Below are 25,438 nucleotides of genomic sequence, written 5' to 3'. Positions count from 1 at the left end.
CCCTGCCATGTAGGAGAAGGGCACTTGTTCTGTGGGGTGGTCAAGGGTTTGCATGTGTGTGGGTGGGATGCAAGGTCAAGAAGTCAGTGCATAATTATGGGTGTCTGTTGGGGAGGATGTGGCTGTGCTGGTGCATGAGTCTAGAATGTGAGGCCCTAGTTTACATGGACTTGGGGGCAGGGACCTGGTGTGCATGTGTGCAAAGCTCACAGGCAGTGGGGCAGGATTTGCCTGCATGATCTGGAGGCAGGTGTGGCCCGAATGTGCAGGACAGCACTTGCCCAGAGCTGTAGGGGAGTAGTGTGAGTGGGCGCTTGCACATGCATGAGTCTGGGAGGCCAGATGCTGATGTTCACGTGCACATAGCTCAGGGGGGCTGGATGGGATTGCATAACTCTATGGGCTGGGTGCGGATGTGGTCTGGGTATGAAGGTAAATGCCTGTAGCCCAGATGCACAGGTGACTGCCTGCAGGGGGCAGGGAGGGTAGATGGGAGTCAAGAGGCTGGAGGTGGGTGTGTGGGTCTTGGGAGGGGCAGGGCAGACTGCTCTTGTGCAGGAGAGGTGTGTTGGGCTGGGACAGGCTTCTGTGGGGGGGGGGGGTGATGGTATGGGGCAAGGATGCATGGGGAGGGGAGTCAGAGTGGAAGTGCTTGACATGTGATGAGGGCCAGGTGATAGGGTTCAGGTGCATAGGGTTGTTACCAGACAAAGGGCATAGATTCTTTTGCCCAACGCACTCAATAACCAATTCCTGAGACATCAGGATTTCAAAGAACAAAAGAGTTTATTACTAGGTGTGTAGTAGGAGAGCAGATGGCCTAGTAGCCCAAAATCTCTCTCTGAAATTTAGGGGGCCAAGGTTTTTAAGGATTTTAGCAAGAGGAGATGAGTTCATTTTGAATAGCAAGTTCAAAGCAGAAAGGAAGTGTTATCATTATCATTTCAATAGGAGAACATAAGCTGAAAGGAGGGAGGCAGAGCTATTGCTTCAATTCTAAAGGTGTAAGCCAAAAGGAAGGAAGACAAGTTATCTTTCAATAACAGAATCTAACCAATATGACTTACAAATGTCTGTGGCTGAAGCTAATTAATAGCTGACTTCATTAGCCTTAGGGTATAACAGCTCTTACAGTCACCAAGTCACAAGATGAGGGCTTTTACAATCATTTTGGCTATCAGACCAGCTGAATTATAGTTTTAGGGCTTTCAGGTATTCCCCTCTATCTACCCCAATATGCCAGAAAGCAAAAACGAATATCTATGCAATGATTCGTGATCAAAATCATCCCTTAAATCCTAATTTGTTGGTTACAATTCCTTCTTCTCATTTGATAATTATCTTTCAAATCTTGAGAGATAAATGGGTGACAACTCTCTAACTGCTTCAAAGCTGGAAAGAGCATTGTGATTAAAGGGCAGAGGAATGAAACAAGTCCATGTTCTTGGAAAGTCCAGCATCTCAGGGCCTCAGAGCTTCTCTGGCATTGGACAATCCAGGGGTCTCAAGTCTCTGAAAAACAAACCAAATAAGTAAAATTTTATAGAGTATAGGGTATCTTTCAGGGTTTCCAGGAAAACTGTTTGTTGGGGTTTGCCATATTAATGGCAATTTGCAATATCTGGCTGAAACTTGCATAAGACTAACTTCCAGAATGCCCTCTCAACTTGATATGGAACCTCTTAACCATTAAAACTCTATTTCTTTACCCTCTTTTGGTCAGTTCATCCATGATGCCAGGGCAAGGCTCATCCTTGGAACTTAAATCTCACAGTTTCAGGGCCAGTTATGTCCCACAATGACAAGGCCAGTTACATCCTGGGAGGCCAGAGCCAGTTATGTTCCACAATGCCAGGTATACACCCCTGGGAAATCATGTCATACACTAGGGGGAAGCTCAGAGTTTGGCTTAGAGAGAGACCACATTTGAGCAACAGCAGAAATTTTCTGGTGATAACTCTTAGGCACTAATTATAAGTAGGTTCAATTTGCTATTACAGAAATAAGTTTCATAAGGGCAAGGATCGAAATTGAGACTTTGGCTTACTAAATTGGGAGCCCCTCTTACTCAGTAAATTGTCAGGAATTCCCCAGGTGGGGAAACTTAATAATTCTACTTTTCCCTGTCCCTCAAGGGAATTTGCAAACACTTTTCATTTTCCATCCAAAATATTTTGATATGCATCGTGGCATAACATTAACTTGTACAGAACATTAAAATTTTGTTCCTTATTCCAGATTCTATATTAAATAAAGTTGGATTAAGTTGTTTAACTGACTAAATATTTTAAATTCAATAATATAGACTTTGGACAAAATAAACATTTTTCTTTTATCTCACACAAAAGTTAAAGCTTTAAAATACAGACAATGCTATTCTTTACCTTATATATTTATTTACCTGCATTTTAACCAGATCAATTTCATCACATCTTTAATTGAAGTTTGACCATTTTCCATTGTTACATTTTGTTGTGCTTTATTTTTTTTAACAGTTGCTGTATGGACTTATGCTAACTTTCAGAGCTGGGGAACTATATCTGAGTTTCAGGTGTCACACAGATACTTAAAGTTCCAGGGAACTACTAGGTTATATAAAGAGCAAAACATTTCAGAATTTAAAAATAACAGTTAGCACTTACAATCTGAACTTTATAAACATTTTCAAATGAAGCTGCTTTCAGAAATAAAAACAATAGGCAGTTGTTTTCTATTAAGCAACCATAGCAGGGGTTTTGTACTTTTTCACTTTACACACTTACCAGAGTTATGTTAATTAACAGATAAAAAATAATATGTATATTTGCCCTGCCTTTCTTTTAAAGTTTTTCCTTGTTACAGGTGACCTGTAGCTGACCATATATACTTTTAGAGAAGTATTAGAACAAAGCAGTGCGAGTAACAATTTGGCTGTTTCTATGATCTGTAGCCTTTTAAGAATAACTAAAACTATGACTAAAACTGTACCATTGCTTAACATCATACAGGTCAGTATCAGGTTATAATGTGGACAATGAGATCAGTGTCAAACTATTAGGAATTTATACATTCACTAAATATATGAATAACATTTTACCTATACAGATCTAACCAGCAACAGGATGGAAAGTCCCTTCAAACCACTGGAATACTTCCCAAACACCAACTCTGCAGTACGTTAAACTATTTTAGCAACTTGCTTATACAAGGTGAAACAGCAAATTATTTGTAACAGTTTTCTCCATAGCAGTGAGAAGACTTGTCTTCTGAACTAAAGGATAATGCCAACATAAACATTAACAAGGATATCATTCTCATGTAAAGTCTTTGTTTTCTAGACGGAGTACTTGGATGATCATGAAAAACTTTTTTTAAAAACTTTACATTAAGAGCAGACTAACAATCTGTGTTATTTTAACAGAGATAAAATTAAATTTTAATGTTCTAAGAAATGATCATGATAATGAATATGCAATTGTGTGATGATATTGTGAATTACTGATTATATATGTAGAACAGAATGATCATATGTTAAGAATATTTGTGTTTCTTTCTTGTAATATTTTTTAAAAATGTAAAAATTAATCGAAAAATTAGATTTAAAAAAATTAAATTTTAGTTTTATATGAATACCCAGTTTGACACAAAAGCTTTCTTTTTTAAATATATGACACTTAAAGCTTTTGAGCTTGCATACTTCCTTCCAATAATAGCATTCATGGAGGGGATAGAGACAGAGATACTACAAAATCATGGGAAAAGGAAGACATTTATGCTTGGATTTGGAACATAGCCAGGAACTTACATACTTTATACCCAGAACACACAGATTATTTACAATATGCCTAAAACCTCTCAGTCCAATTTAGCACTCCTTTCAAAGGTCAGAAAAGCCCCAAGTTTGAAATGTAATCAGCTTTTTGATATTTAAAGGATTTATAGCCAGGAAAAAACTCAAATTTTCAATGACATTCTTTCTAATGGCAAAATAATACCAAGAATATGTTAGTTTACAAATTGAAGTTAATGGTTTCTAAAAATTTGTTCTGAGTTTTATTTATTTAAATGCTACTTTCTCATTTAAAGGTCTTACAAGTGTTGTCTCTTCTATGAGGACTTCTTAGATCATTCTTTTTCCATCTGCATTTTTAATTCTTCCAGCATTTTTATTTCTCCATTACCACTGTTTTATACCATGCCCTTGTACAAGTATATTCTAACTAGAATGTAAACTCTTTGAAGCTAAGAATTAGGTTTTCTCTATTTATGACAGCGTTTACTAAGAAAAATATTCTGATTTACATTAACAAAGCCACTACATATCAAAATTATTTCACACACTGAGGCAACAAATGGCCAAGTAACCAAAAGTCAGATTCTTTGAAATCCAGGTAATCAAGGTTATTTTAAAAATCCATTTATATTTCTTACTAAACATAACCAATTTCTTAAATAGGGTATATTAGAAGCATCAGCATATTCTTATTATACTTTATTTAAATATTATTATTACCAGGTTCATTGCTCATTATATATAACCTAATCTATCTAGTTAGGCATTTTAAGAGGAATTTTGAGAATGTATCTATAATACCGGCTTATTTTTTCAGTAAGTTTATATAGATTTAGGGAGAACACACCCAAGCAGAATAAAATCATATTTGTCCAATTCAAAATTTATCATAAAATTCTTTTTATCAGAGGTTAAAAAAAAACTCTTTGTTTTCATGATATCTTAAAATACAAACAATTTTAAAGTACATTGTCTATCAAGTTTTGGAAAATAAACTGCAATTGTTTAATTTGTCCCAAGCCTAAATTCAGGAAAACTTTTCCAAATCTCTCAAAGGTCTTTCATTTTACTTCCTGAAATTTGATAATTAGATTTTATTCAGTTAGTCCTATCCCAAGGCTTTTTATATTTTAATAATAATCTGATTACTACAGTTAGCATTGCAAAAGTATTATTGGGAAAAAATACTATTAACAAACATAGTCTATTCTGCAGCATTTTTAAGTTTACTATTTCTAATCTCCAGGACCAGTGAACAAAAGAATTCTAGACAACACTTCACCGTATCTTTCTGTGCATAGCCCTCCCCCATAATTGCTTTAGATGGTTAGACCTTAGGGCAAAGATAGCTTAGAAAGAAAGACATTAGGCTTGTTAGATTTGAAAGTTTTAGGTGAGGGCTGTGGAATTTTGAGAGTTCCTGTCCCCTTCTTTAACTACTTCCAAATATTAGATTTATTTTACTAAAACCTGTGTCCAGAACCATTAGAAAAGGTCTTTGCTTATCCCAGAGGTAGCCCTTTGACAATTGTGTGCTGCTTTAAAGAAATTCCAGGAGTAGTTTCTTTCCAATGTCCATGTTTGTCTATAATAATCACAAATCATATTGAGGCCAGATAATGCTATAGAAATAAAACCTTTTCTATAGATTCATAACCAAAATCTTTTCAATTTTCAATACAGCCCAAAGGTTCCCTTTTCAAAATATCCATAATCAGACCAATTAATAACTAGACTGACCCACCAACTAACAAACAGGCATTAAATGCTTAACACGCATATTAAAAGTTAAACAAACATCAATTTTTACTCTTTCCAGGTATCACATGGACTAGCATTTAAACAGTCTTACCTAATTTCATTAAATACCAATTAATTGTTGGAGTGCTTTTTTTTTTTTAGGGATATAGTCAACAGAAAAAATTTGGTCAAGTCCTCAAGCCCTATATCGTATAGTACCCAAAATCAGAAGGTGTAGCAGTAAGAACAAAGAGAATTATTCTGGAAACATGACCCTGGCTGAGGTCAAGGGGATTCAAACCTCCTATTTACTCCTCAATCCACTTTTACTTGATGACCCACTCACCCAGTCAAACATCAATTAATTGTTGAATTAGGTCAGGGCTTCAAACCTGTATAGTATGGTACTCAAGGTCAGAAGTGTAGAGGTTAGAGCAAAGGGGATTGTTATGGATACAAGAACCTAGCCTGGGTCAAGGAGACTCAAAACAACTATTTACTCCCTGATCCACTTTTACCCTGATGACTCAGTCACCCATTCAGATCTCTGGACATGGAACTGGAAACTTTGAAGCTTTTCAAAGCACCAAAAGTCTCTAGAGTGCTGGGAGAATAGAGAAACCCCGGTGGCCAAGCCTCTAGGCTAAATTCAGTCCAGCGGTCACAAAAGGCTCAGTTACCTGGCTCACCTGCTCAGCTGGGGCCCCCAGAGATTCGGACATTTGTCCCAGAGGGTCACCAAATTGTTACCAGACAAAGACCATGGATTCTTTTGCCCAACATGCTCAATAACCAATTCCTGAAGCACTGGAGTTTCAAAAAGAGAACAAGTTTATTACTAGGCACGCAGTAGGAGAGCAGACAGCCTAGCAGCCCAAAGTCTGCCTCCCTGAGTTTAGGGGGTTCAAGATTTTTAAGGATTTTAGCAAGGGAAGGTGAGGTCATTTTGAATAGTAAGTTCAAAGGAGAAAAGGAGACAGTGTTATCATTATCATTTCAATAGGAGAACAGAAGTTGAAAGGAGGGAGGCAGAGCTATCACTTCAGCACTGAAGGTACAAGCCAAAAGGAAAGGAGACAAGTTACCTTCCAATAGAAGAATCCAGCTGATATGATTTATAAATGTCCAAGGCTGAAGCTAGTTAATGGCTGACTTCAAATTCTTCAGTAGCATTAGGGTCTTTGTCGTATAAGAAAATGACCAGGTAAAGGGCATAAAAGCTATTACAGTGAAAAAGGCACAAGATAAGGGTTCTGCAATCATTTCAGCTATCAAGGCAGCTGAATTATAGTTTTAGGGCTTTCAGGTATTTCCTTCTATCTACTCCAGTATCCTAGAAAGCAAAAAGGAATATCTATATAATGATTCAGTAATCAAAATCATCCCTTAAATCTTAATTTCTCAGTTACACAGTGTGGTGGGGGTCACAGGTTGTGGGGTGGGGCAGTGCACCAGAGGGTAGCACTTTCAAGGAATGTGGCTTGGCTTACTTTCTTGCCCCTGTCTCCCTGCCCCTGCACTCCTGAGGGCTCTGGGCCTCCTGCTGTTTGCACTAGCTGGACCGTCTCCAGTTCTCTGTGTCTCAGTTCTTCTGCTTTTTCAACCAGGGCCTCCCCATGTGGGAGGCCAGGTCACTTACACCCTGGAATAACTCTCCCAGTCATTTTTCTATCACTTCTTGAGCTGTTCCTTGGAGCAGGGTTGAACACAACCTATCCTATTCCACCATCTTCCTGGAACTCTGCATGGTGGACTTTTAAAGACTTCCACAAATTCCTGGAAGTTAGGAAGTCTCCATAACATGTGCAGGGCTGGGTGCAATCTCCTCTCTCTGGTTAAATGTGATGACTTACACTGAAAAAAAAAAAAAGGAAAAAAGCTAAAGCCAGTCAGATTTTTTAACTGCCTGAACACTGATTGTGCAACCCAAACAACAAACAGATCCCTTCATCAAAGGGTGGCAGCCTTACCAGGTTAAGGGCTTAGGCACATCCTCTTACTGGCTGACCACTAAGTTATGCTGACCTAGGATTGACACGTAAGAAGCCAGGCTTAAAAAGTAAAAATAAGAGGAAGGAGAAGAAAATGAATAGAAGGAAGAGGAGGAAGGAAGGGGAAAAAAATTTAAAAGAAACGGACAAGTAAGCTGAGATATTAGTGGTTGCCAACTGAATGGGAGATAGATGCAATAAATTAGACCAGACAGACAACTAAACAAACAAACAAAAACAACACACACACAAAAACACAAATCAAATGAAAGGACAACATTTACCTTATTCAGAAGAGCTTCAAATTAGAAACAAACCAAAAGTCCATCAAACAGTTAATGGATAAAAAATATTAATGGATCCATACATGGAATTCTACTCAGACTAATGACATTTTCAATGGCATGAATGACATAAACCCATTACGCTAAGGGGGAAAAAAAGCCAGACACAAGGAATGCATATAGTTTATTTCATTTTAAGAAAATTATGCAAAGGACAAATTTAAATTTAAGAAGCACAGCAGATCAGTGACTGCAAGGATCCCAGGTGAGTGGTGGGATTGAATACAAATAGGCAAAGGAATGCTGGGGTGATGAAAATGTTTTATCTCTCAATACTGGTGGTGCTTGCATGGGTCTATATTTTTGTCAAAATCCATTGAATTGTACACTTAAAACATATACATTTTATTGTATGTAAATTAGATATCAATAAAGTTTATTTGAAATTTTTTTTAATGGCAAAAAAAAAAATAAGCTGTAAAAAAAAGACATAGGATTGATGCAACACATGCAACTCCAGGAGAGTGTGCATAATTTCCCCCACCAGCTTACAAGCTACATGTGTCTATTTCAGAGTCAGTTCTCAACAAATATTGGTTGAATTGATGAAACCTACAGTCCAGCCAAGGCTATCTTGAAGGGCACTGTCCTTTGGGAGATTTGCATTCCATACATGTAACTTGTCCTCTTCCTTGTCCTAAGTCTGAAGGGGATGATGAGAAGAGGTGAGATTTGAATAGAAAAATTTTGGCAGAAGGTGCCTAAACTGACCTTGCCTCTGGAGATCCATCTTCCCCGTCTCAAGGAGATGCAAGTCAAATTGGGGGCAGGCATTTCTGATGAACTTATATAAAGTTTCCTAGAAGCTTTGATACTGTTTGATGAGACTGTAGACATTCCAGGCCCTGCTCCCATCTGGAGATGGCATCCATGATAAATTCTGGAAACTCAGGAAATCTCTTCCTTAATAAGCTGCCTGGAAAGAGCCTTGTGGGGTCTCACTCAAATGCAGCTCACAGCCAACTGCCACCTTTAACTCAAAGGTGTCTGGGGGGTTGCACATTGGAGGAAGAAAGGAGTAAAGGCAATTAAATGAAAAAATGAGAGGAAAAAACTAAAGACCTGGCACCTTGTGAGGGAGCAAGCAGGAGGAAAGTTTTATACGTGTGTGAGTGGGCCAAAGATGTATTCAAGAGAGTTTTTTGCTTGATGGGTGTTCTAGTTTGCCAGATGCCAGAATGCAATATATCCAAACTAGAATGGCTTCTTAAAAGGGGAATTAATAAGTTGTTAGTTTACAGTTCTAAGGCCAATAAAATGTCCCAATTAAAGCAAGTCTATAAAAATGTCCAAATTAAGGCACCAACAAGAGGTCTTGAGTGAGTGGCCTTCACTCAAGAAAGGTCAATGAAGTTCAGGGCTTCTCTCTCAACTGGAAAGGCACATGGCGAACACAGTGGCATCTATTAGCTTCCTCTCCAGGCCTCTTGCTTCATGAAGCTCCCCCGCATGCGTTCTACTTCTTCATTTCCAAAGGTCACTGACTGGTGGACTCTGCGGTTCTCTCGTCATTCTCATGGCTATCTTCTTATAAATTCTAAAAAAGGACTTTCTCCAAAATGCTTCCTCTTTTAAAGGATTCTGGTAAACTAATCAAGACCCACATGGAATCAGTGGAGTCACATCTCCCTCTATTCAAAAGTTAATACCCACAATTGGGAGAGTCACATCTCCATGGATATAATTTATTCAAGTTTCCAACATACAGTACTAAATAAGGTTTAAGAGAAATGGCTGCTCCCACAAGACTAGATTAGGATTGAAGTGTGCATTTTCTAGGGTACATGAATCCTTTCAAACCAGCACAGTGGGTATAAAGTGTTTGTGAATAAAAATTAATTTAAAAGATATATTTGATCAGGAGGAAGGGAGAGAAGAATGTGTGAGGATGGTGGGGAGATATATGGGATAAATGACATGAACCAAAAGGCTATTGATAAGAAGTTTGGGGTAATGATAGGTGAGCATATGATATAGGCTAGAGGGTGAGAGAGGAACTTGTGTGAGACAGATGGAAATACAGTATTCCAGGAAGGAAAAGTGTCATAATAGCTGTTGGGACATGGACATAGGTAGTTAAAGAAATTGAATGGCTATTTAAAAATGGGAAAAAGACTTGAGCAGACATTTTTCTAAAGAAGACAAATGAATGGCAAACACATGAAAAGATGATCAACATCATTAGCTATTAGGGAAATGCAAATTCAAACCAAAATGAGGCACCACTACATAACCACAAAGATGGCTATTATTTATGAAACACACACACACATACACACACACAGAAATAAGAGTTGGGGAGGATGAAGAGAAATTAGAACTCTAGTGCATTTTTGGTGAGAAGCATTATTGCAATTCCTCAAACAGTTAAATATAGAACTACCATTTGACCCAGCAATCCCATTTCTAAGTGTATACCCTAAGAGTAAAAACAGTGTCCAACAGATACTTGTACACCAATGTTTATAACAGCATTATTCACAATAACCAAAATGTGTAAACAACCCAAGTATCCATCAACAAGTGAATGGATAAAGAAAGTGGCCCATACACATAATGGAATATTATTCAATCATAGAAATGAAGATATGAGACATAGTACAACATAGAAGAAACTTGAAAACATTATGTTCAGTGAAATAAGCAAAACACATATGGAAAAAAATGTTTGATAACACCTATAAGAGATGACTCTGTATAGCAGTCACCAAGGATAAAAAGCAGATTAGAGTTTACCAGGGAAGTCAGGGATAGGAGTGAGGAGGGAAGGGAGAGTATTTATTTGAAAAAAAAATAAAATAAAATAAAGTAAATGAGGGAAGAGATCTTATTTTAAGGGAGTCAAGCATAGAATGAGAAAATTGTGTACATCTGGGTTTTTGGCCATGAAATGGGCAACATTAGGGTAAGAAAACAAAGCACAAGATAAAAAAGAATTCCAGAAATAGCAAGATACTAGGAAATTTTGAGGAGTCAAAATTGTAGTTTTCATAGTGCAAAGAGGTTATGGGAAATGTTTCAGAAAGAAGTAAAGGCTATTTCCCAGAAACCAAAGAACCCTCTGAAAATTTTTGCTAGTGGAGAGGAAGGACACTGCAATTTACTGGCATGGTTATTGAATCTCCCAAATTAATCCATTGAAGTAGACATGCAATAGCCACTCCAGGTCTATCAACTCCTCAATGCTGAAGTTGCTTTGGGGCCAGCTGTGCAGGAAAATTATACTGCTTGACTCACTTTCCCAGCCATGAGTCTGCAACTCACCCAGTCAACCCAAGCCCTGATTGTGTGGCCCATGATTTTTTTTTCTCATGTTGGAAGGGGCTGTCATTAATATGGGATAGGGGGATGGAGCTAGTCGATGTTCTGGAGAGGCTGGCTCCTCTGCATTTCAGGACTTAATTGGTCCGGGAACGCATCTCGAGGTTGTAGGTTTCTGGAAAGTTACCCTAGTGCATGGAACCTTTGTAGAATCTTATATAATACCCTAAGTGTTTTTTAGGGTTGGCAGGAATGGTTTTAGTTGGAGTTTGGCAAGTTATGGTAGGTAGCAGTGTCTAACTGAAGCTTGCGTGAGAGCGACGTCCAGAGTAACCTCTTGACTCTATTTGAAATCTCTCAGCCACTGATACCTTGTTTGTTACACTTCTTTTCTCTCTTTTGGTCAGGATAGCATTTTTTTTATTATTATTAATTAAAAAAATTAACTAACACAACATTTAGAAATCATTCCATTCTACATATGCAATCAGTAATTCTTAATATCATCACATAGATGTATGATCATCATTTCTTAGTACCTTTGCATCGATTTAGAAAAAGAAATAGCAAGACAACAGAAAAAGAAATAAAATGATAACATAGAGAAAAAAATAAAAATACAAAATACAAAAAATATATATAAAAAACAAACAACAAAAAAAACTATACCTCAGATGCAGCTTCATTCAGTGTTTTAACATAATTACATTACAATTAGGTAGTATTGTGCTGTCCATTTTTGAGTTTTTGTATCCAGTCCTGTTGCACATTCTGTATCCCTTCAGCTCCAATTACCCATTATCTTACCCTATTTCTATCTCCTGATGGTCTCTGTTACCAATGACATATTCCAAGTTTATTCTCTAATGTCAGTTCACATCAGTGGGACCATACAGTATTTGTCCTTTAGTTTTTGGCTAGTCTCACTCAGCATAATGAGTTCTCTAGGTCCATCCATGTTATTACATGCTTCATAAGTTTATTCTGTCTTAAAGCTGCACAATATTCCATCGTATGTATATACCACAGTTTGTTTAGCCACTCGTCTGTTGATGGACATTTTGGCTGTTTCCATCTCTTTGCAATTGTAAATAATGCTGCTATAAACATTGGTGTGCAGATGTCTGTTTGTGTCTTTGCCCTTAAGTCCTTTGAGTATATTCCCAGCAATGGTATTGCTGGGTCGTATGGCAATTCTATATTCAGCTTTTTGAGGAACCGCCAAACTGCCTTCCACAGTGGTTGCACCATTTGACATTCCCACCAACAGTGGATAAGTGTGCCTCTTTCTCCACATCCTCTCCAGCACTTGTCATTTTTTGTTTTGTTGATAATGGGCATTCTGGTGGGTGTGAGATGATATCTCATTGTGGTTTTGATTTGCATTTCTCTAATGGCCAGGGACATTGAGCATCTCTTCATGTGCCTTTTGGCCATTTGTATTTCCTCTTCTGAGAGGTGTCTGTTCAAGTCTTTTTCCATTTTGTAACTGGGTTGGCTGTCTTTTTGTTGTTGAGTTGAACAATCTCTTTATAAATTCTGGATAATAGACCTTTATCTGATATGTCGTTTCCAAATATTGTCTCCCATTGTGTAGGCTGTCTTTCTACTTTCTTGATGAAGTTCTTTGATGCACAAAAGTGTTTAATTTTGAGGAGCTCCCATTTATTTATTTCTTTCTTCAGTGCTCTTGCTTTAGGTTTAAGGACCTAAATAGATGGAAGGGCATACTGTGTTCATGGATTGGAAGACTAAATATAGTTCAGATGTCAATCCTACCTAAATTGATTTACAGATTCAATGCAATACCAATCAAAATCCCCACAACTTATTTTTCAGAAATAGAAAAACCAATAAGCAAATTTATCTGGAAGGGCAGGGTGCCCCGAATTGCTAAAAGTATCTTGAGGCAAAAAAATGAAGCTGGAGGTCTCACGTTGCCGGACTTTAAGGCATATTATGAAGCCGCAGTGGTCAAAACAGCATGGTATTGGCATAAAGATAGATATATCGACCAATGGAATCGAATAGAGTGCTCAGATATAGACCCTCTCATCTATGGACATTTGATCTTTGATAAGGCAGTCAAGCCAATTCACCTGGGACAGAACAGTCTCTTCAATAAATGGTGCCTAGAGAACTGGATATCCATATGCAAAAGAATGAAAGAAGACCCATATCTCACACCCTATATAAAAGTTAACTCAAAATGGATCAAAGATCTAAACATTAGGTCTAAGACCATAAAACAGTTAGAGGAAAATGTAGGGAGATATCTTATGAAACTTACAATTGGAGGCGGTTTTTTGTGGCCCATGATTCATTGACAAAGGATGAAATCTAGATGAGATGTAATGAAATGTTTTCCTGGATGGCTATGGATGGTAAAAGATCACGTAGAGTAAGGGAGAAAAGAGAAGCAGACAGGAAGAAGAGAAGATGCCAAGGGAACAGTTACCAGAGTGAGAGGCACTATGTTTATCTTAGCTATGCCATTGGACAGACACAAGGCCTCATTCTCTGCCACCAGCCTCCAGAAGATAAAGTGCAGCTGGAGACAGTGATGCTCAGATTGTAAACACTGGTATCCCGAATGTCAGAGAACATCCTGGGAAAGACCACGACATTTCTACCCCAATTCACTCTCACCAGGTGAGGCCGTTGAGAGAGGTACTCTTACCTTTTCAACGTCCCCAACTGAGAGGAGAACAGCTAGCAATGGAAGTAGCATTCTGTATTCTATATGAATATATATATTCATATATTCTATAGGAGAGATATTCTTCTCAATATCTCTGCTGACTTACCTCTCTTACCAACAGACAATCCTCCCCTTCAGCCACTCTCTGTAGCAAAGAAAATGTGCTAATTTCCACAACTCTGAGCCTTCTACTAAGTCTTTAATTTCTCAACCAGATATGGCTTAATATTATTCTCTTTCTCTGAATTCCAACTGCACTCCCGGTCCCTATTTCCTACCTCAACCACAGAAGACAAAACGCTGTGTGACATTGAAGTGTCACTTCTCCTCTCAGGGCCTTCGTGTTCCATCTATAAAATTTTAAAAGGTGAAACTAAATGGTTTTCTAGGATCCTGTTTGTCTTAACAGATAATTCTTCCACTCTGTCTTTGTCTCCATGCTCTCATCATGTCCTCTCTTCTGTCACTATATCCTGCTCTTCCCCATTTGAATGTCTTCAAGGTCTTCTCTTTCCTATTTCACCCGTATTCTTCCTCCACCAGCCACTCTTGAATCTCATGATTCATTTATAAATTTGAGAATTTGCTTTCTCAGACTCTCCTATGATTTCCCTATGCAACTTTTTTTTGGGGGGGGGGGGAGGGTCCAGGAATCGAACCCAGGTCTCCCATATGGCGGGCAAGAATTCTACCACTTAGCTACCCTTGCACCGCACCTAGGCAACTTGATAAACTGTTGCTATCTCCATTTTCTTTAGAGATAAAATTACAGCTATTTCAGAGTGCACAAAATAACGAAAAATATGAAAAATACCAATCTGCAAAGGCTGCATACTGCATAATTCCAATTATATGACATGCAGAAAAGCAAAACTATAGACTCAATAATAAGCTCTGTGGTTTCCCAAAGTTCAGGGGTGGAGGAACAGGTGGAGCACATTGAACCTAACCTGTTAGTACTATGCAAAGAATAATGCAACATTAAGGGTGATCCCTATTGTAAACTACAGACTTCAATTAATAATAATGTATCAATATTTGTCAACAATTGTAACAAATGAGCCACATTAAAAATTTTTTTAGAGTATACTAAAATTTTTTTTTAATTTTTTTATTTTTAAAGTATACTAAAAATTTTAAAATAGTAAAACAAAATATACTAAACAATAAACTCTCCTGTTTAATTCATATATCCACTTACTTAAATATTACTCAACACAAGCTCACTACAAACATGTCCAGCATCTTACTATGGCCATGAACATACAGTGATAAACAACGCAATCATTCTGATTAGGAGCTTCTAAACCACAGAAGAGGCAAAATACTTAAACCAAAAATTAAACCTCATTATGAAAAGATCATTTCAATGTATAGAATTCCCAGATACAAACCTGTCTGGAATATTCTCTAGAGAAGAATTTGACTGTCCAACCACTGATTTATCAATTATAGGTTGACTTGTGTCCTCCCAAAATTACGCAATTCAAGTTTTAACCTCATTCCTGTAAATGTGACTTTATTTGAAAATAGGGGTTTTTAAGATATTATTAGTTACAATGGGTACAAACTGGATTAGGATAAAACCTAATCCAATGTAAATAGGTATCCTAATAAGAAGGGGAGAACTGGGCACAGCTGAGGGTTGTCAACAAACCACCAGGCATCATCAAGCAATGCTTTCTTCTGAAGACTGGGGTTCTGGAGCTGGCTGCTGGTCATCCTGTGTCCTTGGCTCCTGTGTCACATGGTAATGCACATGTGACCTCTCCTAGCCTCTCCACTCTTGTCCAGTTCAGTTGAATTTCAGTTTCTTGCTCTCTGTGGCTTTTGCTCTCTCTGTTTGCATTTCACTTCATTTAAATGACTCCAGTAATGGGATTAAGACTCATCCAGGGCCTCATCTTAACTGAAGTAACCTCATCAAAAAAGTTCTGTTTACAATGGGTTCACACCCACAGGAATGGAAGGAGTCTAAGAACATGTTTTTCTGGAGTACATACATCTCCACACCACCACACCTCCCCACCTGAGGATGTTTTTGTGAGAGCCAGGGCTTGGAGAAGACCAGAAATCACCTTTCTGTCAGGCCGTTTAGCTCCAGAGCTAAGGAGGAGGAAGGTGCTGAGATGATATATACCCATTTTCTCTCCCAGACTAATCAGAGATAAAATTTACTCTATTTTCACGGTGAGGCAAAAAGCCAAAAGAGTTTAGGGGAAAGTCTCCCTGAACTAGAAGAGAAGGCAATATCCACATCCAGTCATTTAAACAGGAACCTGCCATTTGGATTATTTGGAAATGTTCCCCTCCTTAACTCCCCACAGTCACCATGTCAGCAGGTCATTTCTCTCCACAGTTCTAAAATCTGTGTTTCCACTCAACCTCACTGTACCCAGTTCTGCTTTTATTACATGTGACCTAGACTGCTGCCACAATCCCTCAACTTTACATCACAGTGCAAATCATTGTGGTATCAACTCTGCACTCTGCTTCAGAGTTTCCACATGAAGTGTAAGCCTGATCATTTCAATCTCATGAGTAAACTCTTTCAATTCTTTTCATGAAAAATAATGTAAATTCCTGAGCACGTCAACTTTATACAGAAAGACTCATAGCAAAATAAAAAGAAAAGGAGTGGTTAGTGTGAGAAGGGAAATTGACACTATTTGAATTGGTGAACATTTCTGAATATAAAGATGAAAATATGAAGTTTTTATAAAATGCAATGAAAAGAGAAGATAGTTATATAGACTTCCTACCCATACAAAACCCCAAGAAAAATCCTAGATGGATGGAGCAGCCTGTAATGAAAACCTAACTTGAGTAAAGAGGTCCCTGGTTATTCTCGGGGTGCCCAGTGTTCCCTCTCAGCCAACAGCCTCCCCAGGGCCCCTCTTCTTCCCTATTGGTGTTCAGACCACAGGCATCTTTGCGTTCACCTTTGCCTGAACTCTTCTTGGCCCTTCTCCAATTTTACCTCAGCAGGTGACTTGACACCCTAGAGATAGGCTTCTTCTTGGAACACAAATGTCAGGTGCCCGTCCCACCAGTCTCACACTCTGCTTGACATCCGCCTCCACACACTGGAAACCTTACCCTGTGCGCACTTCCCTGTGCCCACTTCCCTATCAGAGAAACCCTGCTCCACCCACAACCACACGCCTTTGACCAGACCTCTCATTTCCCCTCCTGTTCTCTTTCAAGTTATACTTTCCCCTTTCTGGCTTCTAGTGGTTGTCCCAGCCTCTACCCTGGCCCTTCTCCCTCTCCTTTCTACAGCAGTGTAAAGGGTGCTGGCCTCACAGTCAGGATAAACTCTTGCATGGAAATGCATTGATGACCATTCTGGCTTCAGTTCCCTCTGCTGTAAAAGGGCTGGATTGAAAGATATTCTTTAATCCTACTTAATATTCTTTAATTCCATTCCTACTTTAGAATTCTTTGATTTGTTCTGAACTCTCATTCATTTCAGTTTAAGTAGTATTTTCTTTCTCTTCTCTGCGTCCTTGACCTCATTTCTTACCTTCCTATGGCTTCCCTGTTGTTCCCTCCTTGCCCCGGGTCTGAGTCCTCAGGGTAACTTCCCTGGCTTTTCCCCACTCCTACCTAAACTCCATACCCACTCATTCTAAGCATTGCTCGCACCCTGGCTAAATTTTGAAACCAAAAGCATTGCTTATCACTGGACTCTTAGATGTCTATGTGTAAATATATGACCCACAGGCAAGATATTTATATTTCAAGATAGAAGATAAGGAAACAAACAAACAAAACTACTACAGAACATATAGAAATGCTGATTAGCATTTAAAATAATTATGCATGCATACACGCAATTCATAAGATGGTAAGGAAATCACCAAGATACAAAACAAATAAGAATCAAAACCTAGAGAGGGAACAGAAGCTGACACTTGAGCTTCCCAAGACATTCCCAAGGGCTTTGGCTACAATAGCCACATGGGTCAAAAGGTAAGATCTTGAGACAACCAATATAAATGTAAGTTGGAAGGAAGACCTTCTATTACACCCTCTGTGAAACTGGATTAGGAAAATATCTGTCCAACTCAACAGGGAGTTAACAAGGATTCATGTATTTGCCTTAAACTCTGGCTAGAATTTATTTTTATTGTCTTTAGAAAGATTCTAAATTACAGGATTGATCTCACATGAGTTTAGAGTGCAAAAGTATTCCATTTCTGTTGTCTTAGAATACTAAGAATACTAATCCAAGAAATTAACATTAAAAAGTGGCTCTGAGTTGGCAATAAGCCCCGTATCACTCAGCTGAAGCAAACACAAAACTTATCTCTGGGGACCCCCGGTCCACACAGTCTTCTTTTTTCTAATATAAGCAGTCATTGCTTTAAATGGTTCCAATATGCATGAATTTCACCTACCATGGTTAAGTTAAAGAACACCAATCCCCTAACATCATGGCTCAAATTTCGGTTACCACAGTACACTAACTGTGAGTAATCACATGAAGTGCAAACCTCACTACCAACTCTTCAGTCCATAAATCACTATGGAAATAACAAATGTTCATTATAATCAGTGGCCAATCACATCACTTCTTTAAAAGCTAGTTGGTAACTTTATTCTGTTCAGACACAGACAGCAAAGTGTGTAGTTTTGCTGTCTCCTTGAATCCCAGTAATAAACCCATGTGACATTTTACAAAAATAGATAACAGTGATTACGCTGGAAGTGAAATTTGAAATGAGTGTAAATAGAGTTTATGGAAGAAATACCTGATCGTGGGAATGTAGATATTGCCAGCATTTTAGAGCTGAAAGATAGGGAGCCAGGAACTTAGTGAAGGTGAGTACATTGACATAAGTGAGAAAACTGATTGTGAGAAAGCTGATTGTGAAAAAGAATGAAGGTGTCCCCAAGGAAGTGACACTGGTGGCAAAGTTTGCAGTAAAGGAATTCTCAGAGATATTCCACTAAATTGAATGCTCATAGTATAGATTGTTGGAAGCTGATCCAAACACAGAAAGAGTATGAAAATTCACCAAGCCACAGAAAAGAAGTTCCATATCTTTAAGTTAAACAAGATGAAGGCAAGTACCATTCAAACTACTCAACAAGATTTTACAGAAATTACCCTCAATAGGACGGAGCTATCGTGTCCAAAAGACAACCCCTCCTGAAGGCTGCCCTCCCCAGAGGGAAGGACTAAAAAGATCCAGCCCCATCTCCTCACTTGAGAAACTCTGAAATGTCATCCAGCTCCAGAACTCTCTATAAGATTGCCTAAAGCCTCTGTTAAAACTGCATCACAGTTCAGTTTCTTTCTCTGCCCAGAGCTGCTTCCCTCTTCCTTCTTCCAAGTAGTGTTCCTGAGAGCACTTTTCAAGAAATGTTCCACATGCAGATCTCTATCTCAGAGTCTGTTTCCTGCAAAACTGAACTAAGACATTATATTTATCTCTGTAAAAACAGCCACTTGTCCTTGATCAAAGTCATCCTGAGCAGCAGTAGCCTGCCATGGTCAAAACCTCAAATGGCCACTGGATGCAAAATTCTACAACTGCCTGTCCAGTACACAGTAGTATGGAGTGAGCTGCTCAACAATAAAAGCCAATCAGGTTAAACCTTACAGGCCAGTGTACACCAGCATGGTGCAAGATTGATGTGTCATGCTCTAATTTCCAAAGCCAAAGGCCACTTGCTTTGATTCTACCCAAAAATTCTTCACATATTATTTTATTCTCCATATCTCCAATATTTTGTTCTCTGTGATTGTCTTCCTTCCCTCAAGGTTCATGGTCTATGTCTCCATTGTCAATTCTCCCATGAATTGATTTGTTATCCTAAATTGTAGACACCTGCCTTTCATCGTATTCAAAATTAATGGGAATGTGTGCTAAAAGTTTATGCCAACTTTCATTATAACTTCTAGATCTTCCTCTTTGTTGTTGTTGTTGTTATTCTTACAGCCCTTTTCTAGCTTCAATTTAGATGAAGTTGCCTTCTATACTTTGGATTTATGTCCATGAAATGAGTACCCTTTTTCCCATAAGTTCCCTCTGATTTCTAATATGTTTTTTTCATCTAAATTTTGGAATGGCTGCTTGCATTTCCTCCCCTGCTTGAGAAAATATACAGATAATAAATTATATACAGAAAACTTGGGCATAGTGTCAAGAATTTAATTTTGCTTTATATAAAATGTAATAGTCCACATGAATAATTGCAATAAGAAAAACAAAGAGCTACAAGTAAACATTTCACAAACCAAAGCTATCAACTTTTTATTGATATTCAGCTAACGTTCTGAATTAATTAAGATTATATTTGGCTGCAAGCAACAGAAAATTACATCTTTAAAAAGATGCAATTATATTTCCTCTCTCCTGTAAAAGGACTGGAAGTAGGCGATGTAGGGCTATTATGACATTCCACAGTGTTGGGGACTCTGTTCCCAGTTGCCTTTTCTGCTGTGGGTTTTTGTTTTTGGTTTTTGGTTTTGCCTTATCTTTTTTGTTTTGGTCTCTTTTCTAGTTTGCTAGCTGCCAAATGCAATATACCAGAAATGGAATGGCTTTTTAAAACATAAATTTAATAAGTTGCTAGTTTATAGTTCTAAGGCCAAGAAATTGTCCCAATTAAAGCAAGTCTATAGAAATGTCCAATCTAAGACATCCAGGGAAAGATAACTTGTTTGAAGAAGCCAGTGAAGTTCAGGGTTTCTATCTCAAGTGAAAGGGCACATGGCTAACACAGTCAGAGCTTCTCTCTCATCTGGAAGGGCACATGGTGAACATGGTGTCATCTGCTAGCTTTCTCTCCTGGCTTCCTCTTTCATGAAGCTCCCCAGGAGGCATGTTCCTTCTTCATCTCTAAAGGTCGCTGGTTGGTGAACTCTGCTTCTCGTGGCTATGTCGTTCTGCTCTGCTCTCTTTGTATCTCTCTCATTCTCCAAAATGTTTCCTCTTTTATAGAACTCCAGAAACTTAGCAAGATCTGCCCAAATGGGTGGAGACATGTTGTCACCTAATCCAGTTTAACAACCACTCCTGACTAAATCACATCTCCAGGGAGATGATCTGATTACAGTTTCAAACATACAGTATTGAATAGGGATTATTCTGCCTTTATGAAATGGGATTTAGGTTAAAAATGGCTTTTCAAGGGGACATACATCCTTTCAAACCAGCACAGTCTCCACAACGTTGGGTCCTCATTCCAAAGGTTATCTCATAGTCTGATGGCTGCAGTACCTCCTACCATCAAACCCCCATTTCAGCCAGCAATATTGAGAAATGGGAGATCAGCACACCCACCCGCTCAGTCCTTCAGCTGCTTCAGTCCATTTTTCAGAAATTATACATGCCACTGGTCACCAGGCCACACCCAGCTGAAAGGGAGGCTGTTCAGTTTTTTTATGCTCCCCAACTAATAACTGCAGGGTTTATATATCTTAGGGGGAAGTAAAAAATAAATCCTGGGACACAAACAGCAGTCTCTGCCATATAACTCCATTTGGCAAAACATATAACCATTTAGGTATCTAGCTGTCTAGTTGGTAACCAGTTACACTTGGATGGGTAACATGAAAATAATATTGCTCAAAGATCAAAGACCCATGGGAGCTTTTCTTAGGACCCTTCTTTAAACCCAAATTGGGGTTTATGCCTGTTTTAAATATTCCCTGCCTAAAAACATATCTAGCAATCTCTCTAAAGTGGAATTTGTTGTGCATTGAGGATGGAAGGAGTAGCGGTTATTTCAACCAGTGTCTCTGTATTAGAACAGAGCCAAAATTATTAATCTTGGCATTGCCTGAGGGAACTTTCAGGCTACCAAGAACAGATCTGAGATTTAAATAATAATCCTTGAGTAGATCCCTAAAATTCACAAGAAATTTCCAGTTGCCAATTCCACTCACAGTTTGACTGATTATTAAAGTTATTTTTCTACACTTAACAGGTAATATAAATAGCTGTGCATAAAGTATTCTGTTAGAGTACATATTCTAAAAGTTACTGCACCTCAATAATAATCAAAACTAGTTTGATATAAACAACCTTTATGGGAAACTAGGGTCTGTTCATTCTTTTAGTGGCCATAACATCTACCCCCTGCATTTGCCAGAGCATCAGGGACCTTCACGTTGGATCCAGTCCTGTTGTGTTCTGCAGAGTCATTTTTCCTAATTTTTACTTTAGTCTGATATAATAGTCTCACTTCAAGAGACTTAGTAGCAAACAGGTCTGTGGACTGTACAAAATTTACTGAAAGAAGTTTCTTGAGAGTATTATTCACTGCACCAATTCTTTCTCTAAAAGAACTGATGAGAGAAATTTCCTTGTGTCCTCAGTAGTTATAGCAATACATCTGAACAATTTATTTTTCAGCATCTTCCAGACATAGTGAGTATTAAAATTGATCTTGTATCCATCATCTTTTAATTGCCTAAAAATCTATAAATTATGTGCAGTCAGTATATAGAGTATCATGGCATCTATTAAAAAATGTACTCTATTTTTGGTTTCCCCTTATTTCACTGACCACATATTGCATTGGATTCTCATACTTATGTTTTGCAGATTAAGTACATGTGTTTTGTAAGTAATTTTTTATTATTACTAAAAATAGCTAACACATTATCATGAACTTAAACACAGGTTTGTAAGCTACTTGACGATTCTGACCTCAAATTGAGAAATAACAAGGATGCTGAAACTTCATTTTAACCTCTGCTACCATCTAATGGTAAATATAGAAACTTATCCCCATCTAAATCCTTGGATAATGATTATGGATATTCTATTTTAGTTTGCTAAACTACTCAAAACAAATACCATGAAATGCACTGACTAGCTATGGGAATTTATGAACTTACTTACAATTTTGAGGCCATGAAAATGACACTGATCAAAAGTAGTGGGTTCTCTGCCCAATATACTCAAATGAAAAATGGGAAGATTTTAGGGTAATGTGCACAATGAATCCAGATGATGTAATTAGAAGTGAGCTAATTATCAAGCCTGCACAAATCAATTACATGCTTAGTCACAGAACTTTTGTAAGAAAATTTCAGCCTTAATATGATGATGGGGATGATTTTTAGTATTATAATGAGGTATAAGTTACATATAGGTTAAAGTTTAAACTATGGCACTTGTCAGGTGGGCTCATTTTGGTTTGATCCAGTTCAGTCTAGCAAAATAGTTTTGGAATAAGGGTGGGTTAGCTCTGGACTCAAGCCCTTCATTAATAAACAAGACTGCCTGTCTTTAGTCATCATAGGACTCTAAAGTTGTAAAACAGGATAAGGGAGTACAAGTGGGGGTCAGTCACAAGATTTTTACAATCACAAGATAAACACTATATAGTCATACAATCACTATCAAAGATCAAGGCAACTAGATTACAGTTCAGTAATCTCAGGCATTTCCCTCTGGCTATTCTAATATAATAGAAAGCAGAATGAAAGAGCTATACAACGATTCAGTAATCATAATCATTTGTTAAATCCTTACTTCTTGGTTACAAAAATGCCCAATTCTAGGCATCATCAAACGATGCTTTCTTCCTAAAGACCAGCTGCTGATGACCCTGGACTCCTGTGTCACATGAGGAGGCACACAGTGGTATCTGCTGCTCTCTATCTCCTATTCTGGGTTTCATTGCTTTCAGCTTCTTGCTTCTATGGATTTCCCTCTCTCTGTATTCATTCCATCCATAAAAGACTCCAGTAAAAGGATTAAGACCCATCCTAGGCCACCCCTTAACTAAAGCAACCATGTCATTCAACGTGGTTCTGGGATTTCTTGTCAGAGCAATTTTACAAGAGAAAGAAATAGAAGGCATCCATATTGGAGAGGAAGACATGAAACTTCCCTTATTTGCAGACAATATGAATCCTATATACAGAAAATCCTGAAAACTCCACAACAAAGTTCCTAGAGCTAAAACATGAATTCAGCAAAGTAGTGGGTAAAAGATCAACACAGAAAATTCGGTAGTGTTTCTACACACAAGCAATGAAAAACTAGAGAAAGAAATCATTAAAAAAAAAAAAAGTCCATTCACAATGGCAACTAAAGGAATCAAATATCTAAGAACAAATCTAACTGGGAAGTAAAGAACTTTTACAACAGAAAACTACAAAACATTGCTAAAACAATAAAAAATAAAAGGAGACTAAATAAATGGAAGGGCATTCCATATTCATGGATTGGAAGACTAAACATTGTTAAGATATCAATACTACCCAAAACAATTTATAGATTCAATGCAAAACCAATCAAAATTCCAATGCCTCCTTTGCCAAAAATGGAAAAGCCAAATATCAAATTTACATGGAAAGGGAAGAGGCCCTGAATATTAATGCCACCTTGAAAAAAAGAAGAATGAATTTGGAGGACTCATAATGTTAATTTTAAAACATTACAAAGCTGCAGTAATCAAAACAACATGGCATTTGCACAAGGACAGGTACATAGACCAGTGGAATAGAATTGAGAACTCAGAAACGAACCCTCACATTTACAAATAACTCATTTTTCACAAGGTGGCAAAGACTACTGAATTGGAAAAGAATAGTCTCTTCAAAAAAAATGGTGCTGATTTCTCACTGGAAACCGTGGAGGCAAGAAAGCAGTAGGAAGGCATATTTAAAGTGTTAAAAGCAAAAAATGCCAACTAAGAATTCTATTTCTGGCAAAATTGTCTTCCAAAAATGAGGGAAAGATAAGATACCCCCAGATAAAAGCTGAGGGAGTTTGTCACCACTAGACTGATCATATAAGACATGCTAAAGGGAGTTCTGCAGGTTAAAAGAAAATGAAATTAGACAATAGCTCAAAACCTCATGAAGAAATAAAGATCTCTAGTAACAGTAACAACATGTGCAAATATAAATACCAATACCATTTTAGTTTTGATTTGTAACTCCATTTTTACAGGATCTGTGCAGTTTTGAAACTGTTATATACCCTAGAAAAGATATTTCTTCTAATCCAATCTTGTGGGTGTAGCTTTATTTGGGTGGGATCTTTTGGTTAGGTTATTTCCATGGAGATATGAAATCCCATCTCATTCAAAGTGGATCTTAATTAGTTTACTGCAGTCCTTAAAAGAGCTGAGAGAGAGAGAGAGAGAGAGAGAGAGAGAGAGAGAGCCCAGAGGTGACACAATAAACCCTTCCAATATGAAAAATTTAGAATGGCCATAGCCCAAACACTCCTAAAGAGAGGGCTGCAAAGATCAAAAGTGATGGTGGAGTTATACAGAGAAGATAGGATTTAACAAATAAATATGATTGATGAATCATTAAATTGATGTCTCTTTTAGTCTTCAGTATCTCAGAGCAGCTATAAGTAAAAACCTAAAATTGTGGAATTGTAACCCATGTCAAACTCTGAAATAAGTTCTACAACTAATTGTGGTGCAGTGCTTTGAAATTTATTGCTTTTTTTTTGTATATATGTTACCTTCCATGAGAAAAATAGATCGATTGTGATGATAAATATTTAAGCCTTCTAGCTTCCTATATTCTGCAGCATCTAGAAGGAAAAAAATCTGAGAGGACCATATGGTAGCCCATGACAAATTCTGGGATCTGTCCTGTAACTACTTATTGAAGTGTACTTTGAAAACTATTGCT

This window comes from Tamandua tetradactyla, chromosome 4 (assembly GCF_023851605.1).
Source record: "Tamandua tetradactyla isolate mTamTet1 chromosome 4, mTamTet1.pri, whole genome shotgun sequence".
Taxonomy (NCBI): Eukaryota; Metazoa; Chordata; class Mammalia; order Pilosa; family Myrmecophagidae; genus Tamandua; species Tamandua tetradactyla.
This window is presented reverse-complemented; position numbering follows the sequence as displayed.